The sequence below is a fragment of the Anabrus simplex genome, chromosome 1, assembly GCF_040414725.1.
Source record: "Anabrus simplex isolate iqAnaSimp1 chromosome 1, ASM4041472v1, whole genome shotgun sequence".
In the NCBI taxonomy this organism is placed as follows: domain Eukaryota; kingdom Metazoa; phylum Arthropoda; class Insecta; order Orthoptera; family Tettigoniidae; genus Anabrus; species Anabrus simplex.
This window is the reverse complement of record NC_090265.1, coordinates 1,148,101,925-1,148,114,591: the sequence shown is the minus strand read 5'-3', so window position 1 is coordinate 1,148,114,591 and position 12,667 is coordinate 1,148,101,925. Positions and strand designations below refer to the sequence as shown.

The window sequence follows — 12,667 nt, the reverse complement described above, 5'->3', positions numbered from 1 at the left end:
AATATCACAATATCATCCATGTTGTAGTTTATATTCAAGTGTTCAACAAGGTTTTCAGTCATTACAGTATAATAAACACAAGAGGTTAATGCAGGTCAATTATGAAGAATAATTCAATGTAACGAATGTTAAGGAAGTCTGGTGATTTTTTTTTTTTTGGGAGATGTTTTAACTTCGCACTAACTCAGATAGATTTTTGGCAACGATGTGATAGGAAAGCGCTAAGACTGGGGAGGCAACCACCACTTTCTGAATGTAAGCTAACAGCAATGTGGCCTCTACCACGCAACCAGTTCGCTCGTTTGTTGTGTCTGACAAAATAGATTATTATGTAACTATAAAGAAATGACTCTTCAGAGAGTTTAGTCCGAGTGGACAGGGTAAGCCACTGGATGGTAATTGCCACGGTAGTTCAGTGGTAGAGTAAGATTCCGGTTGAGGTAGACGATTTTTTGAAGGGAAGTAGGAAATCGTGGTGTAATTATTGTTACTGACATGTTCAAGATCGCTAGTGGCGTATTTAGTATCACCGGGCAAAATTGAAATTAACTTAGCCGTATGAACCATCTATCCACAGTCAACCCCGTTGATGTGATTACCCTAATGAAGATCTTTCTTTATATTAATACCTAGTAATCCCATGAGTTACTTACACCCCATCAACACAGCAATGAAAACTGAGAGGAATTTTCCTCTAGGTGAAACTTACATCCTGATTTTTCATCACGTTTACCATCTGTCCATCTTACAATATCGTCGAGGTTAACTCACAATCCTGTAACTTTTTTACTACTCTATACAGTACTACATCATCCGCAAACAGCCTTATGTGTGATTCCAGTTCTTTGCTTACATAATTTTTAAGAATTAATTCACTTAATAGCCGCCTTTATTATGGGATCGAAATGTTCGGCCTCCTAATCAGTACATATGAACAATATTTTATTTTATTTTCCAAGAGTGGTTTGATTGATGACTCAAAACTGAAACTGTCAACCATCAGGCGGATTTTCTCTTTCTGAGTTTACTGGAAAAAATCCAGTAGTCCTACACGGTATTTAAGGTCAGGGAGTACACGTTGTGTCTACAAATTATTGCCATTAATCTTTTAGCATAGAGTCCGCTATGGTCTGGATGACGTCCAGATTTCTTTTTATTCCGAGGAAGTTAATCCTAATACATGAGGTAAGATTTCGAACTTGTTGCATCTTCTGTTACAGGATGTATTAAGGATGCTTCCAGGGAGACATCGAGTTGGGATAACATTACAGTTCATTTTAACTGCTTCTGTCCAACGTAATGGACGTAAAGAAGCCACATCATTCGTTCATGTGCTCTTTCAGTTCTGCTGTACGGTTCTGAAACGCGGACAATGCTAAAAGCAAACATGGACAAACTAGAATTACTCTAAATTCGAAGTCTCCAGCGAACACTGGGGGTCTCTTTGCGTGACCGGCTTCGTAATGGAACCGTCAGACTGCACTGTGGAAACCAAACACCTATCGAAGAATGAATTAAAGATCGGAGATCGTGGTGGTTTGGTCATGTGTGCCAAATGTCCGAACGGTGATTACTGCACTGATTATTTTTGGCGATAGAGACCTGTTCATCTGAAGGTCCAAATAATGGCTTCTAGAAAAATATGGGCAAACACCTCAAGAACGGAAGTCTTACCGACGCCAAACACGAAGCCCTCAGTCGCCAGGTCTGGAAAATCGTTTTAAATAACTTTCGTGAACCAATGGACCCCACAGCAGTGCATTGGCTTCGAGGTAAAATTCGTTCAATCGTCGGCTAAAGGAAAGAAGAAGAAGCGAAACCGTCAACTAAAGTAAGTTAGTGCCCTTCTATTCCTCGGGGAGGTGCATCTCTTTTCTGCTAGACCCCCAATAGAGGTGAGCTGCATGCACCTTTTAAGCCACATATCAGCCCTCCTGTCTTTGTTAAATCTCTGAAAGTGCTGGGAATTGAACTTGCGTCTCCAAAGACGGCAGCTAATTACCATTACGCTACAGAGGCGGACATTATACTGTTGACCACGATGTTCCAAGTTTCTTACATGAAGCAACAACATTGACAAAACGTTAAGTGTCTATTTTGATCTACTTATCCATGAGGATATTGCAGATACTAAGAGAGGCACTGGTCATGTGCATAGACAGTAGGAAGGCTTCCTTTGTTTACTTTATGGTCTGGCTATCGTTTTATTGAAACTATAGAAATACGTGGCCGGGGTACTTTATTTATGTTGTATATATAGTGTTCTTTCCCATTCTTTGGTTTTGATCACATTTTTAGGGATGGGCAGGATTAAGAAGTTTGGAAAGCGTAAATTTTACTGCAATAGGTATAATAATTCTCATAATAGCTCTGATATAGACCTAAATAATATCAGTGCTAACCACACTCCAGGAAGTTGTACCAGTTCATCTGAAACACTAGAGGGGCGAAGTTCATCAAAGATAAAACTTTTATTTAGAATCAGTGAGTAAAGAAGATTGTCGTGCATGTGATAGATACTTAGTGTTTTATATGCACTTGTGAAGCAGTTTGTAAGGTGAAAATATTGTGAAACTGTTGAATTTATTTCAGAACATTAGACGTAGGAAGGGCCACTAAATTAACTAATTTGTAGTTCAAGCAGAGCTTCAGTATCATCTATGCCATCAGAGAAAGTAGTTAGGAGGTACGATATAAACTTGAGACTTGCTATTTGTTTACGTCGCACCGACACAGACAGGTCTTCTGGCGACAATGGGATAGGAAAAGGCTAGGATTGGAAAGGAAACGACTGTGGCCTTAAAGTACATCCCCAGCATATTTCTGGCGTGAAAATGGGAAATTGCGGGAAACCATCTTCAGGGTTGCTGACAGTGGGGCTCTAACCCGCCATTTCCCGAAAGCAAGCTCACGGCCAATGTCCCAAACCGTGCGGCCAACTTGCTCGGTACTTGAGACTTGTATATGGCATGAGGTACATAGAAAAGGTGGTAAATCATCTCAGACGTTTTGCTCTACAGAGGGCCCAAGGGATAGTACTGTGTCTAATCATCTGATTGCGGGTGGTTGCCTCTTCAAACAATAATCACTACCACCACCTCTACCATCTGATTGGCTCTTGTTCGATTACCGACTCGACGACGTATTTACAGGTTTATGACTCAAGAACGGATTGCACTCAGCCTGGGAAAGTATACTCGCTTTAAGAATGTCACTTTTACTTTTTCAATATTTTTATGTGTTTTTTTGTTAGGTATTGTCAAATGATTGGAAGCCCGTAGATACGCACAGGAACAATTTTGATTTGAAACCTTTTAGCGCTGTCTATAAATTTATTGTGGGAAGATAATGCCACGCATCGTAACTGTACCTGCTTTCTTTCTTTATTCGTGTCAGAAGTACCAACTTTACATATAGATACTTTAAAATATCTACATCCCTACTATACAAATATACAGGTCTATTATACAAACAATCACAGATAAAGCAACAATTCGAGAGCTGGATGATTCTTGCCCAATAGCATTGGGAAGTGCGGCCAGTAAACAGTAATCGGGAGATAGTGGGTTCGAGCCCCACTGTCGGCAGCCCTGAAGATGGTTTTCCGTGGTTTCCCATTTTCACACCAGGCAAATACCGGAGCTGTATCTTAATTAAGTCCACGGCCGCATCCTTCCAATTCTTAGGCCTTTCCTATCCCATCGTCGCCGTAAGACATATCTGTGTCGGTGCGACGTAAAGCAAAAAAAAAAAAAAAAGTAGCATTGGGGGAGGCTGCAGTCAAGTCTTTCACAATGCACATTGAAGGACATAAAACACACTGACATAGATGTTGAATCGTCTGCTGCTCTCCGCAATCACAAAGTAATGAATCGTTTGAGAAACCCCACTGCCGTAAATTTTCTTTTGTTCTGTCGACTTCTGTACAGAGTCTGTTAAGGGCTTTCCAGATTGTCCATTTCTACTGGTGTCCACATGGAAGATTTTCCTTCAGCTCTACCCAGTTGGAAAAGTGGTTTATTTATTCTTTCTACATTTCGATCGTAGCATTCTCTGCTTTCCCCTCAAGCTTAACTGACATGCGGAGAAAACTTTTTCTAGATTTTACACCTATGTGGCTGGGTGGTATCCATATGGAGGATGTGCTTCTGAAGTAGATTATTGGAGCCTTTCTTTGTTAGCTGCTACATCCCTACGAATCTCACCGGGAGCAAAACCAGCTAAAAGTTGGATCTTCTCAATGGGTGTAGGTTTCAAGCAGCCAGTAATGACCCTGCAACTTTCGTTGAGAGCGATGTCTACCTGCTTCGTATGGGCTGACCTGTACCAAAACGGGGGGGCATATTCTCCTGCAGAGTAGCATAGAGGTAGAGCTGCTGTTCTAATTGTTTGTGGTTGTGTTCTCCAACTTGCTCCTGACAATTTGCATAGAATGTTGTTTCTAGCAGCTACCTTTTGTTTTAAGTTTTGGCAATGTTTCTTATATGCTATTGTGCGATCCAGCGTAACTCCCAGGTACTTTGGTGTAAAGCAGTGTTCCAGTAAGTTCCCTTTCCATAGTACTTTGAGTTTGTGAGAGGCCTGTGCGTGCCGCAGATGGAACGCACAAAATTGAGTCTTAGCTGGATTTGGTTTCAGTTGGTTTTTCTCATAATTGATATCTAGCTATTCTAATGTAGCAGTGAAAGAGATCTCTGCTTCATCAAAGGTATCAGTTTGAGTAGTAAGTGCAAGGTTTTCGGCATAGATTAAGCTTTTGGTATTTTCTGGTAATGGCTGGTCATTAGTGTAGACGTTGAAAAGAATAGGAGCCAGTACACTGCCTTGAGGTAGTCCATTGCCTTGATTTCTCCATCGGCTTCGGAGTCCTTAGAATTCAACAAAAAAGCGACGATTTTCCAGGAGAGTAGCTATCATCTTGGTTACCTTGATGTCCATAATCATTCTGTAAAGCTTGTGTCATAATATCCTGCGATTTACTATATCGTAGACGGCCGAGAGATCCACATAAGCCACCCCAGTGATCTTCTTAATTTCAAACCCGTTCTCAATGTGCTGGGTTACATGTAGAATTTGTGCTGTGCAACTCTTTCCTGGGCGGAAGCCAGATTGCTGAGGGATTAGGACTTGGTCTACTACTCCCATTAAGCGAATGGGCAACATTCGTTCCATTATTTTGTGTAGGTGGCAGAGTAAGGAGTTTGGTCTGAAATTTCAGGGGTCCGAAGGTTCCTTTCCAGGTTTCAGAAATGCGATCACCCCGGATTTTCTCCATATTTTTGTAATTTTCAGGGAAGTAAAACAGTTGTTGAAGAAGTTCAAAAGCCATGCCTGTGTGGTTGAACTGAAGTGTATTATTTGCTCTATTGTGATATTATCTAATCCTGCCACTTTTACATTTTTGCTACATTGAATCGCTTTCTATAATTCCGTTATTTCAAATGACTGGGATAGGTTACTGGGCCACATTATCTTTGTTTATGATATTACGTTCTATTTTTATTATTGGGTAATTTGTTTTCCCATTGATGCCACGTTCATTTGCGATTTGGATTGCTGTAACATTTGTATGGACTGGTCCGTTGGTTGGATCGTTGTTGAGTCGTTCGAGAAGCTTCCAAGCCTTTCAGATATCCTTTGATATGTCTCTTTCCTCCGTAAGTTTGATCCAAGCATCTTTATTTGCCTCTGCAATTGATGAAAGCAGTTTCCTTTCAGCTGAGATAGTGTCTTCACTTAGTGGATCTTCCATAAACAGTGAAATATATGTGTTCATTTGAGCAGCTGGATCTGAAGTTAGACCTTGTATGTAGTTAGCTCTGCATCCTCGTGGTATGGGAACGCGGAAAGCTTCCTTCACAGCTTCAACAAACTGATCATAAAACTCTGGTGTTGGATGGATATCTGATATTATTTTATCAAGAGTTGAGCTGAAATTCTGCCAGTCTGACTTTTTGAAATTATACCTCCTTCGAAATGGAACCTTTATTGGTTGAATTGGTGAGAAAAGTTGACACATTATGGGCAGATGCTGGAAATTTGGGATGGGATTGCACATTAATTTCACACATTGCTGTGCTACGTGTTCACGGGTTGAAGCCTCATCGCCATCTACTGCTGTAAAAGGATGGAGTTAGTTTGGGGTCATAAATAAGTTGTAATTGGAAGTCATCAGGTCATTCTAACACAGCCCGTCCGTTATGATCGTATTATCATCATCATCATCATCTGTATATCCTCATGCACTGTTATGGCTGTTGAAGTATCCAGCCACAAAGTTTGTCTTTTGCTTGCAGTAGTTATCTGGAGTTTGGAAGGAGAAATCTACATTTGGTGGTTTGCAGACACCCGAAACGGTGCAGTTACTGAGTTCCACAGTTATTGTCTCTATTTGATTTTCTGTGGTGGATGCAACAGAATTTTTTTAAAATCTGGTTTGGAAAAAACAGTGGTGCCATATTGTCTGTGGGGCATCTCGTCCACGAGTCTCATTCCCGCTATTTTTGGTCACCGTAGTTGCTCATCCCTGTGAGTTTCCTGAAGGCATAATATATCACATTCGTACGTTTGACAAAGCTGATATAACATTCCTTTTTTTTTTTAGATGGAGACAAGCCTTCATTATTTGCAGATATAATGGTTAGTGTTGGTCTTGATAAAGACCGTTCTGAATCTAGCGATTGGGACATGTTGACTGGTAGATACTTCTGGAATGCTGACGTTCAGTTCAGTACTGGAGTTTTAATCCAGGTACCTAAGCAGGGACACCCTGGGCAGGAATCAGTTTCAACCCTACCGTAGCTGCTGCTACCCTATCTTTAACGTCGGCTGTGTATGTAGTGCAATTGCTAAGTGAGGTTATTCCCAGGTATTTCATTCTTTTATTGTTGGTCAAAAGTTGTCCTTCAAAATGGACGTCATCCGCAGGTACATGCCTTCCTCCTTTTCTGTATGTCATCTTTACCGTCATATCCTTGTTTACAGCAAGGTAGATTCCTTACCCTCCTCTATACGTTTTATATAGGCTTTTACCCGTTTATACATTTTTGAACATTCATTTGTGGAGTACACCAAAATTCAAACAATTATTTTCTGTCATAAAACCTTCATTATAGTTACATTTTATTTCCTTCTCGTGCTTTATGATAGGTCTCGTAAGGACCAATCAAATTTCACATCGATCGTCTCTGCATGACATCTACACGCCAAGCTACACCGCGCGCTAACGGACGTTTGATCACCAAAGTCATACCTTAACAGGGCGGCCATTTATCGCTGACGTCATATAGGGCCTACATTACGTCATTACCATGATCAGGATTTTGTATTCATGTTTCTACTTTAAAATAATATTTACTTATTTATTGTATATGCCTGTAACAGATTTATACTCCAGTTACAACAAGTATTACATAGATGATATTTCAATAATTTAACATGGAAAAGTAACACAAGTATGTAATAATATTTTAGCTCTAATCACTTTTAGCGTTACATGAAAAGCGTCGCGTTGATTTTTCGGTGGAGATTCCCGACCTCAATTTGAATGACGTTTCAAGCTGAAGAGACATCACTGCACACGCCAAGTTTTGGAGTATCTACTAACAAGCAAGGTTCTTTCCATTTCTGGGCCAATATTTCAGTAGGGTTCTGCCTTAAGAAACTCTCTCCTCAATGCATTTGCAGGAAATACTGGGTTATATTAGGAACGCTGAACCACACCTCACAAGAGTATATCTCGCTGTTGCAATCTGGTATCTCTGTTTCTGATTTCAGCGAGGATTAAAAGAAAAATAGAAGGTTGAGGGGGAGCGGGGACGACGACGACGACGACGACGACGACGACGACTGGTGTTGACTGAAACATTCAAATGCACATTTCTTTGACTTGATACAGGGCTCTATCTGAAAAATACTTAACAGATAATAAAACTCCAGAGTCACTCAGTTGTGTAGCTGTTCGGAAATCAGGAATATTTTATTTTGTTGCGGAGTTGTGAAGATGAAAATTGGAATTTATAGAAGACTCTGTTGGCTGAAAATGTTCCCTGTATAAAACCTTGATTGTTGTCTTCTAACGAAACGTTAATTTTTTTCTGTTAAATACTGATAAGCAGGTTCGTTCGGTTTCTTGACCGAATAGCCAGTACTGCAGCCTTCAGTTCAGAGGACTTGGATTCGATCACCGGTTGGTTCAAGGATTTTATCCGCGTCTGATTAATTCCTTTAGTTCGGGGACTGGGTGATTGTGTTTGTCGCGATAGACCACAACACTACCAACCACCTCAGATCTCCGGAACAGTGAATATATCCCTCCACTTTGAGTTAGCACCAGGAAGGGCACCTGGATTTAAAGCAGCGTAAAGTCTACCTGCGAGACAGTGTTCACACCAAACTGTGGAAGAATAAGAAGAGTGGTAAGGATCTTTCCATAGTTGGAAGAACTCAACGAGCGGTATTATTTCACCTATAGTTTCCAGAGGAATCTAGTACAGTTCGATCATCGTATCTTCAAGGAACGCTGTGCAACTGTATGCGGCTAGGGAATAGAATAAAGGCAATTTGTCTTCGGGATATGGGAAGGACGTTCTCGTAAACCACTGTCTCAGGTATCTTCCGTTATTCCTGATTTCACTGAGGTGACTACGAAGATTTGACTGTTTTCTTAAATGACAGAATAATACTTGTGCAGAGTTCATGGGTAGATTTAAATAAAATTTGTAATAGGAAAGAAACACTTGAAGTACAGTTGATTGTATTAAATGCATTCAAATGCTATGTTACCGAAATTATTTTAGACAAAAGTTTGTTTTGGCTGTGTGTTTCGGACTCCGCAACGAGCTATAGCTCTCGTGTCTTCCCGATAACTATATTAACCATCTTCAAAATAGCTTAACTGTACTTCTGTACTAATATATAAAGAGAGTTGTAATAATTATAAAGTATCAAATTCATCTTAGTAAACAGTGCTGATGATAGTAATTATTATTAATCACAAACAACCGTATCAGCACACTATTTTAATCCATTTTATGCAAAACCGGTTTTCAGACTCTGAGGTGCATCATAAGTGTTAAAATTATTTACAACATTTAAGTCCACATGAGTGTGTCGTCAAAATGAGTTAAAATAAGTTTTAAAAAGTTAAACACGAGGATAAGCCTACCCTTCCTATGTTGATCTCAACAGGGCCCCGTTTTAACTTTTTCAAATATATTTTAACTCATTTTGACGACACACTCACGTAGACTTAAATGTTGTAAACAATTTTAACAGTGATAATGGACTTTAGAGTCTGACAACCGGTTTTGGATTAAATGATTAAAAATAGTGTGCTGATACGACTGTTTGTGATTAATAATAATAAATATAAAGAGAGACTGTGAGTTTATTCATGTATAAAGGGTAATCTCAGAAACTACTGAACTGATTTTAACATTTCTTTTAGCATTTGAAAGATAATATAATTTCGGGTACCATAGCTACGTAAAATCCCGGAGTATCAAAGGGTGACCACGAGAACCTGGATTTAAGGGAAACATGGCAATAATTATAAATCCCAAAATTTGTTTGCCTGTCTGTGTTTTTTCTCGTAAAAGCTAATTGACTGATAAAGCTCAAAATTGGAAAGCTTATAGCTAATACCCTTGGTTAACACACAGGCTATTTATTATCACGTATTTTAAGTGCATTATGTAGCGAAAGAAAATGTGAAGCAAGTCAGCGGAAATCTACGTCTGGGAATCTTAAAAGTGAATAAGCTGCTCGGAAAATTAGTTCTAAAAACAATGTAGCAGATCTAGTGAACTTAAAATTCGATTCGCCAAAAAACAAGTGTATATGAATTTTCTACGTGACTATAATCATAAATGAACCATTAATCATTGTTCATATGAATTTGTACCTACGAGGATTCGTATTAATAACCACTTGTATGCGTTAGTCATGCTGGATTTTCTTTCATTTGGCAGGTGGACAGTGAGTGTTTGCCATTATAAAGAAAACTGCCCAACTTCATTTTGACTGGCAGTAGGCAAGGGATCCTGTCATCATAACGAAAACTCCCCAAATCAATTGTAACCGGTAGTATAAAAGGGGCCTACCATTACAATGGAAATTCCCTAACCCCGGCTTCACATGAGAAACGACGTATGGCGACCTTCCCGTCGTGTCCCTGTGGTAACGCTTAAGAGGTTTGCAATTTAATAGAATCTTATTCACAATACTTCACCTAGAATTCTGTTTACAATGTAGAGTTCCGTAGCGAAGCACGGGTGCATCATGTAGTGATTTTATATTCACCCGTGTCTGGTTTCCTTCCTTGCTAGTTTACAGAGCTGAGTGTTTCGTCCTCGAGTTTTCTCTGAAAAGTTTTCCTGAAATAACTCGTGTTAAATCTTGCAAGTGATGGGGTAGGAGGAGGGGGAGGAGTAACAACCTCGTAAAAAAACCTGGGTCCATCTGGCTCCGGATGGTAGCACCCTGTAAGGGCCCCTGCCTAGGGTTACAGGTGAAACCTGGTCAACGGTCTCGAAGGCGGATGAGGAATTTAATGTCCCAACGGCGGAGAGAGCGGAAGAACCTAGTGGAGTAAAGCACGAATAAAAAATCATTTCGGACTAACAATCCGATCTTATCTTGGAATTAATTTCCTACCTTGTACAATGTACAATTTCAATTGCAGAATGGAAAGTCCGCGGAATGAAAGCACTACCCCAGGTGGTAGCTCGGAAGAGAAATCCACCATTGCGTTATGCAATGCATTGGGACCTAGGGTTCTGGGGAGTCCCAACATCTGCAATAAGGGTGAGTCGGAGCATCCTTGGAATCCTTTCAGACTTAAATTTAAGAGGAAATTCTTTGCAGGCACTCTTAATGTAAATTCCTTGCTAAAAACTGGCAAACAGAAAGAACTGGAAATTTTCTTAGATAGACATGAAATCCAGATCTTAGCAGCTCAAGAGACACGGTTTATGGATGAGAATGTAACAGAAACCAAAAATTATAGAATCTTTAAAGGTAAACCAGCAGTCAAAATTATGAAAGGAATGCCACTACTAGGTACCGCCTTTTATGTCCATAAAGCAATAGTTGATAATGTTATGGAATTTAAATCTAGTTCAGAAAGGTTATCTCTTCTCACACTTAAATGCAAGAACAAAAAGTATACATTTGTTAACTGTCATGCACCAATAAATGAAGATAATAGCAAGAACCCAAGTAAAACTGAAGAATTCTGGAGTCTTCTAGATGATGAAATGTCAAAAATTCCAAAATCAAATGTTATTATTCTACTCGGTGATTTTAATGCACAGGTAGGCAAAGAAAAAGTTTTCAGCAAAACAGTAGGGGCATATCCGGCACACAAAAGAACAAACAAAAATGGCATGAGACTAATTAATCTCTGTAAATCCTTTCACCTAAAATTAATGTCTACCTTCTTTAAGAAACTTCCAAGAAAGGCTAAAACATGGGTGTCCCCAAATCCGATGTTAGGTGAGTTTCAGTTGGACCATGTAGCTATTTCTCAAGAAAGTATTAAGGAAATTATGAATGTTAAAGTAATAAGAAGTGGGGAGTTTGACTCAGATCATTACCTCTCTAAAATTAAGCTAAAGCTTCTACCTCGCAGGAATCAAAGAAGGCCGAGAAAATTAATGAAATACAACATAGATAGGCTCAACATTACACAAGCAACTATAGAAAACTTTCAGGAAGAAATTAAAATAACTCAGCATGGCAAATGGCCAGAATTATCTAAACAGATTAATAGTGCAGCGAAGAAAGTATTTGGATCAGTTAAAACTAAAAAGAAAGTATGGTGGAATAACGTATGTGAGGAAGCACTTATGGAAAGAGTGAAAAAGTGGAAAAAATGGAAATGTTCCGGAAAGAATGAACACTATGAGCTATTTAAACAACAAAGAAAGGAAACAACAAGAATAATAAGGCAGGTTAAAAGATCTTTTGAAAAATCGCAGCTATTAGAAATTGAGAATAATTTTGTAAGAAATAACTCCCGAAATTTCTATCAGACCTTTAAGAATAACCTGAAAGGTTATCAATCCCGGAGCATTTGCTTCAGAGATGCAAATGGTAATATTGGCCTTAACAATGCCGAGAATTGTGAGATTCTGGCAAAACACTTCGAACACCTGCTGAACTGCCCTGAGCCAAATCATAAATTAGAATTTTCAGAAATTCAGGAAAATCTAGAAGCTGATTCACCTCCAACAGCGGAAGAAATAAAGGAAGCAATAAAAAATCTTAAAAATAACAAAGCTAGTGGGGAAGACTCCATAACAGCTGAACTTTTAAAATGGGCTGAACCAAAAATTATAGAAGATCTACAAATAATCTTTGAAGAAATTTGGGAAACAGAAAAGATCCCAGAGGATTGGAAAGTGGCTCTAATACACCCATTACACAAGAAGGGTAACAAGCAGGATGTCAACAACTACAGAGGTATATCTCTCTTGCCAGTTGCTTACAAGATATTCTCAACAATACTACTAAATAGAGTAAAATCGACACTGGACAGTCAATTGGGTGAATATCAAGGTGGATTTAGAGAAGGAAGATCTTGCTCCGAACAGATTTTCTACCTGAAATCTATAATTCGACACAGATTAATAAACTCCAAAGACATAGTTGTAACATTTATTGA

General features: G+C 39.2%; 1 protein-coding gene across 3 annotated transcripts in view; it reads right to left on the bottom strand.

Annotated features, from left to right (window-relative positions):
• Window positions 1-12,667, bottom strand: part of LOC136858107 (sialin) — a 310,094-nt gene that overhangs the window by 98,221 nt on the left and 199,206 nt on the right. The window lies entirely within an intron of this gene.